This window comes from Lithobates pipiens, unplaced genomic scaffold (genome assembly GCF_037356315.1).
Source record: "Lithobates pipiens isolate NorthernLeopardFrog02 unplaced genomic scaffold, aLitPip1_a1.2 Scaffold_23, whole genome shotgun sequence".
Classification (NCBI taxonomy): domain Eukaryota; kingdom Metazoa; phylum Chordata; class Amphibia; order Anura; family Ranidae; genus Lithobates; species Lithobates pipiens.
The window spans coordinates 224,680,633-224,696,504 of NW_027507785.1; positions in this window are offsets into that span (position 1 = coordinate 224,680,633).

Genomic DNA, 15,872 nt, shown 5'->3' on the forward strand with positions numbered 1-15,872 from the left:
GCTCCTCTATTCCCGGCTGCAACGCTGTCATGTTGGAATGATCAGTCCTCTACCTCCCCCACTGTCACAGCCCACTTCCACTGTTGTGTCAGTGCACGCTGGGAGTCTGGGGCCCAGGCCTTCACCTCCTAACCCCACTGTGTCCTTTCCCTCCTTTGCCCTCTGCCCACACTGCCAGGCTGTTACCAACACATGGCTATCTTCAGGTGCCATCCGTTCCTGACAGGACACACACTACTAAATCTATGAGTGCTTCCTGAGCTTTTGGCTGCAGACGACTGTTTCTCAGACCAGCAAGACCGCCACCTAGGCTTCTGTCCTCACTTTCTCCATGTTCTATTAGGTGCTTGAGGTGATTGTAGCCATATTGGTCCATTTGCAACAGGATCGGTTGGGTGCTGTCCATGGTGCTGATGGTGCTCAATTGTGTTTCTACCAGCTGGACATTCTGCTTCATCTGAAGCCAGCTTCTGTTTTAAGAACCCTCTTAGTGTTCTTAGGGTTAAGCTCTTTGAGCTGCAAGTACTTCACTCTTTTGCCTATTGTCATTACATTAAGAGCCTGTGGGTGTTTGTTTGCCTATCCCACAGTGGGATTGCTTTGACCAACCTTAGGTGAAGTACTTCCTCAATACATCCGGAATGAAAATATCACACTTGCAAACAGACTTTTAACTAGCCAGACCTAGCTAACTATACCTAATTCCTTAGAATGGTAAAAGACTCCAGTGTACGATTAGTAGTTTATAAGGAGGAGAAATTAGAATTGTCAGCACTTACAAAAAAAAACAAGACTTTCTTTAGTTTGAAAATAAAAGAGTAATTTTAGCTTCATTTAATTACATAGTGACTTGTATAGCAATATTATATGTTATCAATTTGGAACGAAACTACAGTTTTCCTTCAGACACTAAAGATATTTACAATTGAATGGCTTACAAGACAACAAAAGGCCAAGACGATCAAATGTTTTATATGTGTTGTGAGATAAAGAGGCGCAAATCTGTTTTGATGCCCACACTTGAGACGTAAAGAAAAAAAAGATGAATCGTCGCATTCCGCTTTCTTGACTACACATATAATGTCTGTAGTGTATTTTAATACAATCTTGACAAACAAATGACATTTTACAAGCTGAGTGTTTTCTGTCCATGGTTTCGTAAGACACATTGTGTACATCACGGTGAATGTACCAGCCATTTCCATTTTTTATTTCCTCGTTAGTTTGTTCTCTTCAATTTCCAGCTGTTTCGTTTAAATCTCCAAAAACTCCATCACAAGGGAGTTCTGTGTAATTGCCCATAATATGCAGTGCATTATCCATTTCAGGAACCATACTAAAAGACAGCCGTAATAAAGGGTTTTCTGAAGGCAGTCTGGTTTACACTAATGGTTCTAACAGGAAGGAAATGCAATTTGAAAAAAGCCAATGCATATGTTTTATTGTTGAATATACTGTTTGATTTAATTATTAACTGTCAGTGATGGAAAGGCAGAGCCTGCTCACTTCATACTGAAAAGGGTGCTCTTTGCTCTGAATAAGAGAATGTCAATAGGAAAAAAATAAACATTTATTAATTTGTATTGATTCATTTTTGTACTTTTTTTTCCAAATACTTCAGCTCCTATAGCAATATTTTTTTCCCTGAAGCCGATTGGTTTTCCTGATGCAAATATTTGTAGGATTAAGTGTAAGCATTTAAAATTAAATATTTAAATGCAAATAGGAGACATATCTTACTTGCCCGGGGTTCCGTTATTTATCTAGCCATAGCTGTAGTGCTCAGGGCTGCAAATCTCACAACTGGTTGGTAATTTAGTGTTCTATGAAAGTCAGTTACCGAGTCTCAGTCTCTCAGAATGTACAGGTTGGGTGTTCTTAACTCCAGCAACTATGGACATCTTGCAGACAAAGAGAGAGGGAGATTGCAAAGGAATATGTGACAACAGGCTGCATGCAGTGCTCCAAAAGTACATAAGAGAATCTTACTGATGTTTAACAGTCATACTTGGTTCTTTCTGTAATATTCAGCGATGACAATTTTATAATTTCTAGTGTCATGTCTCAATGCTGTTTATACGTCATCATGTTTGACTGTAAGCTACATCAGTTTCTTACTGGAATACCAAGCAATCTCTGCAAACACTCTGTCATGAGAGCACAAATTTATTTGAAAATTAAAATTTTATAGAAATAATGAAAAATAATTATATTCAAAAATTTGTTTATCATTTTTTCAGAAAAAAGTAACATAAAATGGCCATTGTAGATTACCTTTAGGCTCCATTCATACCTGAGCGATCTGGAGCAATTCCAGAATCGTGGCAAAACATGGAACGTGTTTAGGATGGCATTATTTATTAATGGCACCCCGAACGCAGTGCAATTTTACCACGATTGTTGAGCAACAAAACACACTACAATCGCGGAAAAAATTGCAGATGAAAACGCTCCTAACTCTGTGCCAAGATTTGGTACATGAGCTTCTTTGGCATGTTTTTGAGTGGAGGGAGGCCTATTTAAATGAAGGGTGCCCCTCCAAAAAATTTTAGACAAGACCAGAGGGCTGGTGTCTAGAGTAATAAAATAAATTCAATTGCCAAATAATTGCCAAAAAAGGATTTGACTATTTAATTTATTTTATTACTCTATCTAGACACCAGCCCTCTGGTCTTGTCTAAAAATTCCTCCCCCACTCGCCGCGGGAGGCTTGACCAGGTGCTCTGGTTGCCCTGATTACGCTGGAGTTTGGGTAAGCAGTTTGTAATGGTGACCTTTTATTTCCCTTGTTTCCCCACTTTATTATTTTGCACTGTAAAAATAAATGTTATTTTGTTATATGGTTGAAAAAAAATTCTATATTTCTTTGCAGATGTATTTCCTAATGAAGTAGTCACACCACAAATCTAGTTGAAATACCACACCATCTGTAAATTTTATGAAATTATTTTTGTGTTGTTTTTTGTATCAATAAATTGTTTATTTTTTTATGAGTGTTTTCACATTTTTTTATACTATTTCAATTTGTACCGTGATAGTCCGCTTGCTTCTTTCTTCTTGGTGGGTCTCGGTTGAGGTCCAGACTCCCAAACCCCTATTCTACAAAAAAAAGAGTGCTACGGTTGTCACCAGGACTGAAAGGTACAAGCAACAATAGATACATTGTTCTAACCTTTCTTTACTTTAGTAAACTTGCGTTCTTGTCTTTTCTTTGTCATGCTGGAGAAATTACTAATCACCTTCTATCCTGACAAGGAATGAGTGTAATCTCCCCAAAACCCTGATACATGCTCTAACCAAGGGCAAGCAACCCTGCCCTTGGTTAGAGCCCTTGTTTAGGAGTAAGTAATGCAGAGGTCAGGAGTAAGCATTGCAGGGTGTGAGGGTCAGAAGAAAGTAAGACAGAATTCCAAGGTCGGTAGTATGTAAATCAGGTTCCAGAAGTCAGGGGTAAGTAACGCAGAGTGTACATGTCAGTAGTATGTAATGCACAGGGCATGAATCATGAAAAGGTAACATAGAGTGCAGGGGTCAGTATTATGTAATGCAGAATTCAGACATCAAGCAAAAGTAACACAGAGTGCTATGATCAGGAGTAACTAACACACAGATTTTGCCCCAAAAAGCAAAAATACTTTTATCCTACATCAACAAATCTAAAATTTCCCACAGCACAAATTTCTCCATCCCTCACTGGACCTTAGATGCAGCAGAGCCCCACCTTACACTTTTGTTTAATTGAAAATGACAATTGTGCTTACTTGTTAAAAATATGCATTTTTCTTTTTTTAGTATTGCAGTTGTATGAGACATGTATACACAAATATCTTAAAAACTATATATCATTGGAAACCGACACCTGTCAAAAATCCTGCTCCTGTCCCTGTGCAAACAAACACTGCACTAATATTCTGACCTAGTACTAGGAGACTGTTCCCAGAAGCTCCATGCTCATACAGTCCTTGTTTTATTCAAGCCAATGTAATATTTAGGTTAAGGGTTGCTCTCCATGATTCCCTAACCTTCACAAGTCATGATATCTTGGTGTCTATTTAGAATGCAAATGAACAAATGAATTATTATGCTGCCTCTCACCTAAACGTGAATCTCCATATTCATAAATGTGTGTCCTGCTCTCCTGCATGTCGAGTGTTCTGTCCCATGAGCGCCCTGTGCTCTGACAATAGCTCAATCCACTCTATAAAACTAAACAATGTATTTGGGAGAGCAGGGAGAGAATATTTGTTATTTTAATTAGTGGAGAGGAGGGCTATGGAAGAAACCAGTAAAATTGCTATATGGCTCCATAAATGGAGGTCCCTATAGTACAGCTGAGATACGTAAAGTGTGAAAGGAATGTTTTGTTGCCTGTTGTTAGAATTACACTTCATTAACCAATTAGATGTATTTCAAATATTTATCTGGCTTTTCAGATATAAAATACAATGGATAGGATGTTGCAGTAACTTAAACTAATGCATGCTTTGCCAATGCAGGTCAAAGCAATAGGTAAGCTGTGATGTCTCTTCTGCAGTAGCACATATTCACCTTTTGCAGTCCTGCCACTCTGTGCAGCAGCTTTGAGCAAAAAAATTATCTGGAACTTCTAGGTATGGAGAAGCATGTACGCTCTCATATGACAACACTGGTGCTTGATTATTGGGTAGACACTGCATCATATCATGAAGGTAGGGAGAGGGTCCTTAGATCTGCTTAGGTCATTATGACTAGAGCAACTTGGTACTTAAACAGGACTTCTGGGCAGGGAAGGGAAGCCCAGGTGTGTCTACTGTCTTATAGTACAAGAGTAGCTTTATTTTAAAAGTAGTAGAAAAAGAAAAAGTAGTATACCCAAGGACATATGAAAAAGGGCGATAAAAATGGCTCTACTAAGAAAGTACTGATACCTGATGCATGTACCAGGCTCTTCAGCAGTAAAGGTTATACCAGCATGTGAGGGAACTATGTGCCCCTGCCCTCATGTCTTCATGAATAGCAATCTAGTAAACGTGTTTTATTTCCTTGCCCAGTCACCAATGTGTGAAGTGTGTTACAGACAAATAAAAGTCTTTAATATAATTAATAATGATAATAATAACTAATAAAAGTCATACATTAAAGTTATTCTTTAACATTTAATGTAAAACCTTCAGAACTATTCCTTTTTTGCAGGTCCTTCTGTGGGTATCTCCTTATTAAAATCCATACTAGAAACTTGATATGACATACTGACCGGCCACTGCATTTATCTCCTCTTTGAAATGATTCATAAAAATGACATTCATGAAGGTAAAAACCTTATGTGGGCAGTGGCCCCCTAAAACGTACCTGAGCCCCATCTCGATCCAGCAATGTGTACGAGAGCCTTGGCTCTCCCAGATCTCTCCCTTCACATTTACTGAGACAGCAGCAGCAGCCATAGGCTCCTGCTACTGTCAATCACAACCAATGAGCCAATGAGGAGAGAGCAGGGGCAGGGCTAAGCTGCACTCCATGTATGAATGGACACATAGAGCAGCAGCTAGGGAGCGAGCCTGCTCGGGTGCCCCCATAGCAAGCGCACAAAGCAGGAGTGAGAGATCAGGAGCGCCAGCGGGGGACTCGAGAAGATGAGGATCGTGGCTGCTCTGTGCAAAACTATTGTATTGTTATTTTAAAAAAACAACCTTTAATGTCACTTTGTGTACTGTAATGCAGCGTACACACGATCGGAATTTTGGCCAGCAAAAGACAGATGAGAGCTTTTCAGTGAAAAATGCAACCGTGTGTATGCTCCATCGAAATTTAGCTGGTCGAATTCCCGCCAGCAAAAATTTGATAGCATGTTCTCAATTTTCCCAATGGAAATTCCGATCGTGTGGTTGCAATTTCGACACGCAAAAACTCACACATGCTCAGATTCAACTACAAGATGGAAGCTATTGGCTACTAGGTATTGAACTTCCTTTTTCTAATCCCATCGTGGAATTTGGTGTGACCGTGTGTAGGCAAGACAGTTTGAGCAGAATTCCGTTGGAATTCCAACTGGAAAACCATCAGAGAATTCCGATCGTGTGTACGTGGCATTAGCCTTAAAGTAGAACTAAAGGCAAAACTAATTTTGAAATTTTGTAATGGAAGGTTCAAATTCTTGTCAGTTTTTTTTTTTTTGCCATCTGTGTCCCTTACTTCCTGCTCCAAAGCCAAAACAGGAAGTCAGAGGAAACCCCTCCAAAGTGACTGAATCCCAGGGTGTAACCAGTGTCACAAGAACTAGTGTTCCAATTGGAAAATTTCCCATCAATAAGGCCTCATACACACGGACATTTTTACAGCGTTTTTTTTTTTTTTGTCTTTTTTGCTGCTTAAGAAGGCAACTGCATGTTATTCAATGGGCTCATACACACCATGGCGTTTTTGAGCTGTAACAGGCATGGCCGTTTTTAAGCTCCAAAAAAAAACCAAGGACCAGCGCCTTCAGAGGCTCCAGCGTTAGAGCAGTTTTGACGCTAACCCGCAAAAACGCGCATTAACGCTCATTAACGCTATACCGACGTTTTTTAGCGTCAGCGTTTTTGAGCTGTAAAAATGTTTATAATGTGAAGGGATTTAAAAAAAAATAAAAAATGCGCCTTAGCCTTAACGCTTACAAATGCCATTAAACGCGCATTGACGCCAGAGCAAAACGCTAATAAAATCGCTTTTTTAACGCTGATTTTTTCCAGACGTTGTAACTAGCTTACCAGGCCGCTTTTTATAACGTCCGTGTGTATGAAGCCTTACTGTCCTGGTGTCTTTTACTTTACCTTTTGATGATAACTGTAAACAGGACAAATAGAGAGGGTTAATCTCCTTAACAAGGACATAGATAACAATAAACACTAACAAGTATTCCTCTCCACTTCGTTCCAACACTAAATAAAAACTTTTGCCTTTAGTTACACCTTAAAGTGAATAGTTAGCCCTTAAAGTTTTTGATTGAGGTCCCTCAATTTCATAGCAGCTGGACAGGATAAATAATTCGCATTATCTTGGTGTGGCCCTTAAAGTGATTGTACACCCTGTACAACCACTTTTACCTACAGGTAAGCCTATATTAAGACTTACCTGTAGGTGCTTGAAATATCTCCTAAACCTCCATGGTTTAGGAGATATTTAACACTGAAGATATGGCAGCACTCTAAGATCCTTCAAAATTGTTATTTAATAAATGAACAGTTACAAACAGTTTGAATGGTATACGCGTTTCAACAGGTGCACTTACTCAATGGAGATATTTATGAAAGACCCGAGCGCTACATCATGCTATTTCTAATAGGGGTCGTGCGACTCCGGCCAGTCACAGTGCCGAAGTTCGCAGCCTCGGAAGGAAGAGGGGTGAAGATGGATGCTCCCTGCTAGTGGGGACAATGTTGACAAATTACGGGCTTCGGTTTCAGGTAAGTGACCCAGAATGGGCTATTATGCAATGCATAGTAGCCCTTTATGCTTTACCTTTGCAGGGAAATAAAGAGGAAGTAACTCTTCCTCTTTAACTGTAGTATGTCATTTCAGGAAACTATATTTTGTCTTCACAGGATGTAACTCTGATGGGAGCTCATTCAGTCCTTTGATGCTTGCCTCTCCTTCATCATATTGGCCTGCAAAGTGAACATGAAATGTCATTTTTTCATAGTAATGCTGCTGTTTATTTTTGTAAAATGGGTTTTCAGGCCAAGAAGAAAACCTGCTTTAGCCCCATTTATTGCTCTGGCTGTCAGACATCTCTGTGCAGGTTAGCATGGGGATATTGTTGTTACATGGGCTCATTCGCATCATTTCAATGCTATTAGAAGGATGGATGGTGGGTTGAGGGAAGAAAGGTAAAAGTCCTGTATTTACTTCCTACTTTAAGGTTGTCATCTGTCCCCAGTTCCCAGTCTCTATTTTGAGGGGTCTGTACCCAGAAAACATACATTCCTGGCGATCGTCCCTCCTAACTATGCATGCCTCTCATCTGCCTCTCATATGAAATCTGCCTCTTTTGTCTTTATATCTTGAATGTCTGCCATTAGTTCCAAAAGTGTTTGACCAATTGTTTGAGGACATGGTAAAAATGGGGGCGTTAATGTATGAGTGTGGTTAAAAGTGGGCATAGTCAGTTGGGGTGTCCCCAGATTTCAGTATAAAAATCTGGTAACTTTATCCTATCAGCACTATGTGGGGTGCTGGCAAAACACATACAATAATCCTGAGCCCCTCAGAAGTTAGCAGGGTGCAGTTCAGCTGAAAAAATGTGTAAGTCTGTCAATATTCACAATATTGTAGGGCTAACCCCGTAGGAGCTGCTGGTTACTGGTTCCTCCTATTCCTGCACAGCCAAACAACATACATGTTCAACTTGGATCCAGACACAAGAAATCAGTAAATGGGCTTGTTTTTGTTGTTTCATTGGGAAAAACAACTTGGATAGTGTATAGGGATTATGGGATGCCAACTTGATTTGAAGAACCACAGATGAGGACAACTTCCTTCCTATGTACAGAGAAAATATCCTGGACTACTCTGCTTGCTAGAAACACCCAGTCATTTGGATCAGTGGCAAAGTCCCTTATGGACCAGGAGCTCTCAACCCCATTTGGAAAATAGCACAACATGTTGCAAAACTGCATGCTGAAGTTTTTCCTCTCCTCTTGTAGAACTGCTCCCAGCTCCACCACCTGCAGCGACTACCAGCCCTCCTGGTGGCTTGTCTACCAGCCCACCCGGCTGCTCCGAAGATCCCCCAGGACATTGCCGCTACAGTATATACTAGATATGTGCACACTGAAAATTTTTGTTTTGGAATTTCAGATTCGTCCGAAAAATACATTTATTTAGTTTATGAGAGTTCACCGCTCTAAGGTAATCAACTCTCCTAGAATCAGCTATCTCCACAAAGGGCTGGGTGCAACAGGAACATAGAAACAAAAATGCTGGATAGCCGCACTCCAAATATTCACCTTTTATTTAAAAAAAACAGAATCCATTTACATCCACGGATAAGTACAGACCAACACACACTGCTAACGCATTTGACATCAATAACAATGATTACTCATAGGATTTAGTCACTCCCGACATTCGTTTTATTTATTTTGTTTTGTTAAAAAATACATTTGTATGAAAATCCGAATTAATTAAGGTCGAGTCTGTCAATTGAAGGCTTATGGTGTCTGTAGGATGTTCTAAGAAGATTTGACAAAGCAGCTAAACACACATTTCTGGTCAATTGCTCCACCCACAAGCTACAGTAGAATTCTAATGTTGCATGACTAGTAAAATTATAATTATTAATTATTATTAGTGATGGACGAACTTCCGACGGGACGTTTCGCGAACGCGAAATGCGAACGGACCCAAACGTTCGCGAAACCGAACGTTCGCCGCGGGCCCCATTGACTTCAATGGGAGGCGAACTTTGCAAACCTTCATGTCGAATTTGCGGCCACGTGGTAATTATTAGGGGGTAAAACGTAGTCCCACCATCTGGACAATGACATAATACATGTATGAGGTGAATTTGGGATCGATAACTACAAGCATTTTTATTTTATTTGGGAAATTGTTCTAACAATTCAGGACTATGGAGCTAATGAAGGCAATGGAGGAGAGGGAAGGTCAGGGACCAGGGTAGGCAAAGAAGAGGGTGCAGGAGATGATCACCAGCAGCGTGACATACCGGAATGACACATGCACCGTGATAGAGGCATCTGACAGCAGCACCGTAATACAGAGCACTGACAGCAGCACCGTGACATACAGCGCTGACAGCAGCACCGTGACATACAGCGCTGACAGCAGCACCGTGACATACAGCGCTGACAGCAGCACCGTGACATACAGCGCTGACAGCAGCACCGTGACATACAGCGCTGACAGCAGCACCGTGACATACAGCGCTGACAGCAGCACCGTGACATACAGCGCTGACAGCAGCACCGTGACATACAGCGCTGACAGCAGCACCGTGACATACAGCGCTGACAGCAGCACCGTGACATACAGCGCTGACAGCAGCACCGTGACATACAGCGCTGACAGCAGCACCATGACATACAGCGCTGACAGCAGCACCGTGACATACAGCGCTGACAGCAGCACCGTGACATACAGCGCTGACAGCAGCACCGTAAGCAGCCCCAGGAGGAAGTCAGCACAGCACAGGGATGGTGTGATCCCCTCATAATAAGAACCCCCAGGAGGAAGTCAGCACAGCACAGGGATAGTGTGATCCCTTCATAATAAGAACCCCCAGGAGGAAGTCAGCACAGCACAGGGATATCATAAGCAGCCCCAGTAGAAATATGACACCGCTCAACCTCTTCAAAGAGGAGGGTAGGGGCATATAGTACGGTGTGCTTTTTTGGGTCAAGGAAGTGAGCCAAATGAATTAAGAAGGTCTGTGTGCTTGATTAAAAAAATAGTTTATAGACATATACATGGTCTACTGGTCACATGTGTTGAATTCCTCCGAGATCCATGCCTCATTCATTTTTAGAAATGTGAGGTAGTTAACACTGTGGTGAGCTAGGCGAGTACGCTTATCGGTCACAATCCCCCCTGCTGCGCTGAACGTCCTTTCGGACAGGACACTGGATGAGGGGCAAGCCAACAGTTCGATTGCAAATTGGGCAAGCTCTGGCCAGAGGTCAAGCCTGCCCACCCAGTAGTCTAGGGGTTCATCACTCCTCAGAGCGTCCACATCGGCCGTTAACCCAATGTAGTCGGACACCTGACGGTCTAGGCGTTCCCTGATGCTGGATCCGGATGACACCTGTCGATGGGTCGGCTGAAAGAATGACCTCATATCCGAAGTCACCAACACATCTTCAAACCGGCCTCTTCTTGCAGGCGCTGTTGGATTGGTACCCGCAAATCCTTCTCTGGGAGTGGGAATTGCTCCTCTGCCAGCGCACGCAAAAGCAGAATGCAGCATTTCTCGAAGCAAGGCCTGGAAGTGCTGCATTCTGACAGCCCTCTGCGACGGCGGTAACATTTCCGCCATTTTGTGTTTGTACCGGGGGTCTAAGTACGTTGCCACCCAGTACTGGTCCTTGACCCTCATGCTTTTTATACGGGGGTCCCTATTAAAACACTGGAGCATGAAGGCCCCCATTTGCACTAAAGTGGAAGCGGTGTGGTGGCCTGGCTCCTGCTCATCATCCAGGATAATGTCGTCCTCTTCATTCTCCTCTCCCCATCCTCGCACAACAGGGATCCCAGAAAGGTTTAAAGCATGCTCTTCTTGCTCCTGCTCATCCGCCCCGGCACCATCCTCCTCTGACTCCTCATCAGACTCCTGTTGTTGACTTGTCTCAGATAGAGTAGCCCCCCCTGGGAATTCATCCAGCATTGCGACTTCCTCATCTTCCCGCTCCTGCTCCTCCACAGCCTGATCAATGACACGACGCAATGCACGCTCCAGAAAGAAGGCATAAGGTACCATGTCACTGATGGCGCCATGGCTGCGACTGACCAGTTTGGTGATCTCCTCAAATGGCCGCAGAAGTCTGCATGTGTCGCGCATGAGCAGCCACTGGCGCGGTGAAAAAAAACCCAGCTCCCCAGAACCGTTTCTTTCGCAGAGTTCATACAGGTAGACGTTAACTGCACGTTTCTGCTGGAGCAGCCTATCAAGCATATAGAAGGTTGAGTTCCATCGCGTCGGGCAATCGCAAATAAGACGTCTGACCGGCAGATGGTGTCGCCGCTGAATGTCAGCAAGGCGAGCCATGGCCGTGTAAGATCTTCTGAAATGGGCCGAGATTTTCCTTGCCTGCCGCAAGATGTCCTGGACCCCAGGGTATTTGACAAGGAATCGCTGCACGACCAAGTTTAAGACGTGTGCCATGCACGGCACGTGCGTGATTTTGCCCTGTTTCAATGCGCTAAGCAGATTGGCACCGTTGTCACACACCACTTTACCAACTGTCAAATTGAGCGGTGTTAGCCACTCATCTGCCTGTGAACGCAAAGCTGAAAGGAGTGCCGGGCCAGTGTGGCTCTTTGCTTCCAGGCACAACAGACGCAGCACGGCATGGCAACGTCTCACCTGGCATGTGGAATAGGTTCTGGGGAGCTTGGGCGGTGCAGTGGAAGAGACGCTAGCAGCGGAAAAGGAGGAGGCAGCTGAGGAGGAGAGGGAGGAGGATGGAGTAGGAGGAGGAGAAGAAGAGTCAGGCCTGCATGCAATCCGTGGCGGTAAAACCAAATCTACACGGGTGCCACGGGTTACATGCTTGACGGCCGTCAGAAGGTTCACCCAGTGGGCAGTAAAACTGATATACCTTCCCTGCCCGTGTTTGCTAGACCACGTGTCTGTGGTCAGATGTATCTTGGCACCGACACTGTGTGCCAGAGATACATTCACTTGCCGCTGAACATGGCCATATAGCTCTGGGATGCCCTTCTCTGAGAAATACTTCCTTCCTGGGACCTTCCATTGTGGTGTTCCAATGGCCACAAATTTGCGAAAGGCCTCCGAGTCCACCAGTTTATATGGCAGTAGTTGGCGGGCTATGAGTTCTGACAAGCCAGCCGCCAACCGTTGGGCAAGAGGGTTATCCGGCGTCATCATTTTTTTACGCTCAAACATTAGGCCCACGGAAGCCTGCCTTTTTGCAGAAAAATGTGAGCTTGGCGTGATGGAAGGTGGAGTGGAGGACAATTGTGAGGAGAGAGGAGAAGGAGAAGTAGAAGACGAGGCTGGACGGTGAGAGCCTGCAGTGTGGCTTTGTGTGTTCCGTTGCTCCCACTGGGCTCGGTGATGGCTGCTCATGTGCCTTCTTAAGGCGGTCGTCCCTAGGTGAGTATTGGGCTTACCGCGACTAACGCGTTGACTGCAAAGATTGCAGATGGCAACGCTATTGTCAGCAGCGGACACGTTAAAAAAAGCCCACACTGCGGAGCCATGTGCCGGTGTCCTGGGAGCGCCAGATGTGACCGTACATGGTCGATGACTCGCTCCTGATACATTTGCAGTCTGCTTTGTCCCTGCTGTGCAATGTAAGTCATTGCTGCTTCTCCTCCCTATCTGCTGGTCCATATCTCCCTCTGAACTCCCCTCCTCTTCCTCTCTTGTGGGCACCCACGTGACATCACTAGACACGTCATCATCAACGTCACCTTCCCCACCGCTATAAGTAGAGATCTCGGAGTAGGCAGCAACACCGGGGACCAACCTCCTCCTTGGGCTGATCTGGGTACTGGCGTCAGACTGCTGAGTAGCGCTTGTTGCTACCTCCTCTTCCTGATCCAATACCAAGAGTGGCTGCGCATCAGAAATGTCCTCTTGATATGGATCGGAAAATAATTCCAGTGACTCAAGCGGAAGGTATGTGGTGGTGGTGGTGGTGGTCGTGTTGTTGGTGGTAGTGTCTTTGGGGGTGCACATAGCAGAGAGTGAAGAAGAGGGTGCAGATCGAGAGGATGAGGAGGGTGCAGAAGAGTAAGGCTGAGCGAGCCACTCAACCAAGTCTGGTGCATCCTTTAAAGTAATTGAACGCACCTTCTGCAACTTCCCACTTTGGCTCAAGCCTGTTGCTCCTGCCCTACCCCTACCACCCCTGCGGAAGGGCCTGCCTCTTCCTCTGCCTGTCATTTTTTAAATGACCCTGTGACAAAACTCTTAGTCCCTATACCGATGAAGGACTGCTGCAGTATAGGGCAGCGGTCAGCAGTGGTGCACGTCAACCCTATCTATTGTGGACCTATAGCGGTCCTTACAGAACAGCAGACTGTACCGCACTCAAGCCTATGTACCGTAGCACCCTATACCAAGTTACCAGTCCTTATAAGAACTTTTGTGGACCAAGCAGGTTGTGTATTAGTGTTTAGCAGACTGTACGTCAGTCCCTATACCGCTGAAGGACTGCTGCAGTATAGGTGAGCGGTCAGCAGTGGTGCACGTCAACCCTATCTATTGTGGACCGATAGCGGTCCTTACAGAACAGCAGACTGTACCGCACTCAAGCCTATGTACCGTAGCACCCTATACCAAGTTACCAGTCCTTATAAGAACTTTTGTGGACCAAGCAGGTTGTGTATTAGTGTTTAGCAGACTGTACGTCAGTCCCTATACCGCTGAAGGACTGCTGCAGTATAGGGCAGCGGTCAGCAGTGGTGCACGTCAACCCTATCTATTGTGGACCGATAGCGGTCCTTACAGAACAGCAGACTGTACCGCACTCAAGCCTATGTACCGTAGCACCCTATACCAAGTTACCAGTCCTTATAAGAACTTTTGTGGAACAAGCAGGTTGTGTGTTAGTGATTAGCAGACTGTACGTCAGTCCCTATACCGCTGAAGGACTGCTGCAGTATAGGTGAGCGGTCAGCAGTGGTGCACGTCAACCCTATCTATTGTGGACCGATAGCGGTCCTTACAGAACAGCAGACTGTACCGCACTCAAGCCTATGTACCGTAGCACCCTATACCAAGTTACCAGTCCTTATAAGAACTTTTGTGGACCAAGCAGGTTGTGTATTAGTGTTTAGCAGACTGTACGTCAGTCCCTATACCGCTGAAGGACTGCTGCAGTATAGGGCAGCGGTCAGCAGTGGTGCACGTCAACCCTATCTATTGTGGACCGATAGCGGTCCTTACAGAACAGCAGACTGTACCGCACTCAAGCCTATGTACCGTAGCACCCTATACCAAGTTACCAGTCCTTATAAGAACTTTTGTGGACCAAGCAGGTTGTGTATTAGTGTTTAGCAGACTGTACGTCAGTCCCTATACCGCTGAAGGACTGCTGCAGTATAGGGCAGCGGTCAGCAGTGGTGCACGTCAACCCTATCTATTGTGGACCGATAGCGGTCCTTACAGAACAGCAGACTGTACCGCACTCAAGCCTATGTACCGTAGCACCCTATACCAAGTTACCAGTCCTTATAAGAACTTTTGTGGAACAAGCAGGTTGTGTGTTAGTGATTAGCAGACTGTACGTCAGTCCCTATACCGCTGAAGGACTGCTGCAGTATAGGTGAGCGGTCAGCAGTGGTGCACGTCAACCCTATCTATTGTGGACCGATAGCGGTCCTTACAGAACAGCAGACTGTACCGCACTCAAGCCTATGTACCGTAGCACCCTATACCAAGTTACCAGTCCTTATAAGAACTTTTGTGGACCAAGCAGGTTGTGTATTAGTGTTTAGCAGACTGTACGTCAGTCCCTATACCGCTGAAGGACTGCTGCAGTATAGGGCAGCGGTCAGCAGTGGTGCACGTCAACCCTATCTATTGTGGACCGATAGCGGTCCTTACAGAACAGCAGACTGTACCGCACTCAAGCCTATGTACCGTAGCACCCTATACCAAGTTACCAGTCCTTATAAGAACTTTTGTGGAACAAGCAGGTTGTGTGTTAGTGATTAGCAGACTGTACGTCAGTCCCTATACCGCTGAAGGACTGCTGCAGTATAGGGCAGCGGTCAGCAGTGGTGCACGTCAACCCTATCTATTGTGGACCGATAGCGGTCCTTACAGAACAGCAGACTGTACCGCACTCAAGCCTATGTACCGTAGCACCCTATACCAAGTTACCAGTCCTTATAAGAACTTTTGTGGAACAAGTGAGTTGTGAATGTTTAGCAGACTGCAGCAGAAGGGCAGCAGTCAAGTATAATATCCTTTCTATATTTGGAAGAAAGAATATTATACATGTACAAGCCTATTACTGTACCACTGATACCAGTCCTGAAAAGAACCTTTGTGGAACTAATAATAACAGCAAGTCTTTAAAATTACCCTCACTGCCTGACAACACTGCTTCCTTCCTGTCCCTATACAAATTGGCAAAAAAAGAGAACGATTAGTGGTTACTGGAACAGCTCTTTTGTGGACCTTGATAGTAACAGCTAATGATGATGAT